At 38.6% G+C, this 4106-nt stretch overlaps 1 pseudogene; it reads left to right on the top strand.

Annotated features, from left to right (window-relative positions):
- Positions 1–2519: 2519 nt before the first annotated feature.
- LOC112308064 (ATP synthase subunit gamma, mitochondrial pseudogene) lies at positions 2520–3392 on the top strand (annotated as a pseudogene).
- Positions 3393–4106: the final 714 nt, after the last annotated feature.

Below are 4106 nucleotides of genomic sequence, written 5' to 3'. Positions count from 1 at the left end.
AATTGCTAAGTGTGTAGAAAGAAAAATTAATACTGCCTCAAATGGAAAGTGAATATGGCTGGGGAGAGACAGAGGACTAGAAAAGACTCTACAGGCACTTAAATCTAGAAAGATGAATTAGAAGTTTCCTTGGCCAGGAGAAAGTCGTGGAAAGGAGGATAAAGGATAAGGGAGAAAAAGAAAGGGAGCAGATGCCATGAAAATAGGAGAGCACACGCAAAGAAATTAAAGCAGAAGTACACAACCTATCTGGGGACTGCCTGGAATAATTGTACAGAATCAGCAAAGCAAAATTGAATAATTTATTTATAATCAATGCTCAGTCTGTTACTGTCAAGTCTATGAACTGTGCAGGTTATAAATGCATATTGCTAATGAGTTCGTTAATTTATTCTACAAACAGAGAAACTGGTTTTGTTCCGTGATCACAAGGTATGTCTACAACTCTGGTCACCCTGTCTGCAAAGGTGCATTGTTAACCTTGAGGCAAGACTCTGGAAGTACAGTTATAGATATTGCCTTTATTGGAAAACCAGTTTATACTTCAGGTCGTCATTATTTTTGCCCACAAATAAATGCATTTAAGATCCACTCTTTTTAGTCTTTCCTTAGCATTCTGGAAAGAGTTGTAGAGGACAGGGTAATTTGCTAGTTAATTTAAGAGATCACATAAACACTAATCAAGGATCACCTGAGTAATAGCTAAATAGCACAAAATTATATTGTTATTAAAAGTCTGCTTCTTTTAAGTGAAATAAGCCAGTCAGAGAAAGACAAATATCATATGATTTCGCTCCTATGTGGAATATAATGAACAAACTGAACTAACAAGCAAAATAGAGACAGACTCATAGACAAAGAGCATGATAACAAATAACAGGGGGAAGAAAGGGGGTGGAGGGATTGAGCAAAAAGAGAAAAGGACCCATAGACTTGGAAAACAGTGTGGTGACTGCAGGCAGTGAGCAGGTGTAAGGGCGATAAATGATAACAGAAAAAATACAATTAAAAATAAATTAAATAAAAAAAATAAAAGCCTGTTTCTTTGTTTCACCTGCCTAAAATCTTTATGCTGCCATGGTTGAGGCTAAAGTCATGATGTAGACCTGCATGATTATCATCATGATCCTTCAGTGAGGAAAAAGAATTTTTTCTCCTCATTATATGATACTAGTGAGGATCAACCCCTTTCTTTCTTCTTCATCCACTACTAACTATGGAGGGTTGAGTGGGCTTCTTTTATTTCTGACTAGTATATAGAACACCAATTTTTTGAATAGCAAATATTAACTACATTGAAAAACAATTATTTCAGTAGTATTTAATTATGAGTGATTATGATGTAAATTTTTAAAGAAATCTCATTTTCTATTGTTGTTCAAGTACAGTTGTCTCCATATCCTCCCCCCCTTCTCCCTTGCCCCATCCACACCCACCTCCCACCCTCAATCTTACTCCTCTTTGGCTTTGTCCATGGGTCCTTTATAAATGTTCCTTGATGACCCTTCTCCTCCTTTCCTCCATTATCTCCCTTTCTCCTCCCCTCTGGTTACTGTCACTTTGTTCTTTATTTCAATGTCTCTGGTTAGAATTTGCTTACTTGTTTGTTTTGTTGACTAGGTTCCACTTATAGGTGAGATCATATGGTATTTGTCCCTCACCTCCTGGCTTATTTCACTTAGCATAATACTCTCTAGTTCCATCCATGCTGTTGTGAAGGGTAGGAGTTCCTTCTTTCTTTCTGCTGCATAGTATTCCATTGTGTAAATGTACCATGGTTTTTTGATCCACTCGTTTACTGATGGACACTGAGGTTGCTTCCAGCACCTGGCTATTGTAAATTGTGCTGCTATGAACATTGGGGTGTATAGGTTCTTTTGAACTAGTGTTTCGGGATTTTTACAGTATAATCCCAGCAGTGGAATTGCCAGGTCAAAAGGCAGTTCCATTTTTAGTTTTTTGAGGAAATTCCACACTGTTGTCCACAGTGGCTGCACCAGTCTGCATTCCCACCAACAGTGCACTAGGGTTCCCATTTCTCCACAACCTTGCCAGAACTTGTTCTTTGTTGATTTGTTTATGATGGCCATTCTGACCAATGTGAAGTGGTATCTCATTGTGGTTTTAATTTGCATCTCTCTGATGGCTGGTGATGATGAGCATCCTTTCATATGTCTCTGGGCCCTCTGTATGTCCTCCTTAGAGAAGTGTCTGTTCAGGTCCTTTGCCCATTTTTTCATTGGATTGTTTGTCTTCCTGGAGTGGAGTCATGTAACTTCTTTATATATTTTGGAGATCAAACCCCTGTCTGAGGTACCATTGGCAAATATATTTTCCCATATGGTTGGTTCCCTTTCCATTTTGCTGATGTTTTCTTTAGCTGTGCAGAAGTTTTTAATTTTGATGCAGTCCCATTTGATGATGCACATTCTTATACATTTAAAAGCACATTGATGATGCTTCAGCAGGGCCAGCACTACCATGTTTTTTTTGTTTTTTTGTTTTTGTTTTTGGCAGGCATCATTGGGGTCTTGGCCTAGGTTGTGCAGCTGTAATGGATCCAAGTTTGACATATGGAAACTTTGAAAGACATTACCAGGCAACTAAAGTCAAACAAAAACATCCAGCAAATTACCAAGTCTATAAAAATGGTGGCACTGGTAAAATATACCTGAGCTGAGAGGGGCTGAAACGAGCTCAAGTGTATGGAGCAGGATCTTTGGCTCTGTATGAAAAGACTTATACTAAGGTGCCCGAAGACAAGAAGAACAAAAAGAAACACCTTATTTGCATGTCCTCAGAGGGCTCTGTGGTGCTACCCATTCCTTGGTTGCTAAACAGATGAAAAGTGAAGTGGCTATGTTCAAAGTAGCAAGAAAAGAAGTTAAGATTGTTGGAACTGGTGATAAAATTAGGGGTATTTTCATAGGACTCATTCTTACCAGTTTCTGGTGACATTCAAAGAAGTGGGAAGAAAACCCCTTACTTTTGTAGATGTGTCAGTCATTGTCCTGGAATTATTAAATTTTGGATATGAATTTGATGAAGGCCTATTGTCTTTAATCGATTCAGGTCTGTCATCTCCTTAAGACAAAGAAAAAACCCATCTTTTCCCTTAGTAGCGTTGCAAGTGCCGAGAGCATATCCACGATGTCATTGATGCTGACATGCTGTAGAGTTACCAGGAATACAATCCAGCCAACATCACCTACTGCTCTCTGAAGGAATCCACCATGAGTGAGCAAAGTGCCAGGGTGACAGCCACGGACAATGCGAGCAAGAATACTTCTGAGATGACTGACAAATTGACTTTGACTTTCAACCACACCCACCAAGCTGTCATCACAAAGGAGCTGATTGAAATCATCTCTGGTGCTGCGGCTCTGGATTAATGGAAGTCAGGTTTCATCCTCAATAAAGAGATAAAGAAGGAAAATTCAGCCAGCTGATTTTGTTTTTAGCTTACTGCTGTCCTGATCAGAAGAAATTATTGGTCCATTTTTTAAATTACTAAAGACAACAAGATATTTGTAAATTATCCTACAACAAACTTACAGTAAAAAATAAATTAAAGAAGAGCATATTGATGCTTCTAAATTAAATTCCAAGAAGAGAATAAATTAGGGGGATGGGTCTACTTATCCCTGTGGGTGATAATTAGCAGCAGCTTAATGCTTTATATCATTTGATGATTCAAAAGATAGACAAAACATTTCCTTGGGTGGGGTGGGAGGAGTCAGATTATTTTTTAAATAAAGGAATCTACTGTGAAGAAACACAGATGGGCAATTTTAGGAGTAATCTAGTCAAAAGATCAGGCCCAAAACCACTTTTCTATTACACAGGCACACTTGAGCCTATTTAAAAGTGCACATTAGTAGGGGTGAAGAGAGTTCAGGCCAGTTAGTCCTTGGCACCTCAATCAAGATTGCCAGCATAGTTATCAATTAATGTTGCAGCGGTTTCAGTAATGCACACACGTGTCAAATAGGAACTATACTGAGTCTGCCACTTCATTTTACATGCAATCCTGAACACCTGTCAGGTCGTGATGATTTTCAGTCACTACTGACCAAGGATAAATTTTAACAGGTGACAGGCTTTGG

The sequence above is a fragment of the Desmodus rotundus genome, chromosome 2 (assembly GCF_022682495.2).
Source record: "Desmodus rotundus isolate HL8 chromosome 2, HLdesRot8A.1, whole genome shotgun sequence".
Lineage (NCBI taxonomy): Eukaryota > Metazoa > Chordata > Mammalia > Chiroptera > Phyllostomidae > Desmodus > Desmodus rotundus.
This window is presented reverse-complemented; position numbering and strand designations above follow the sequence as displayed.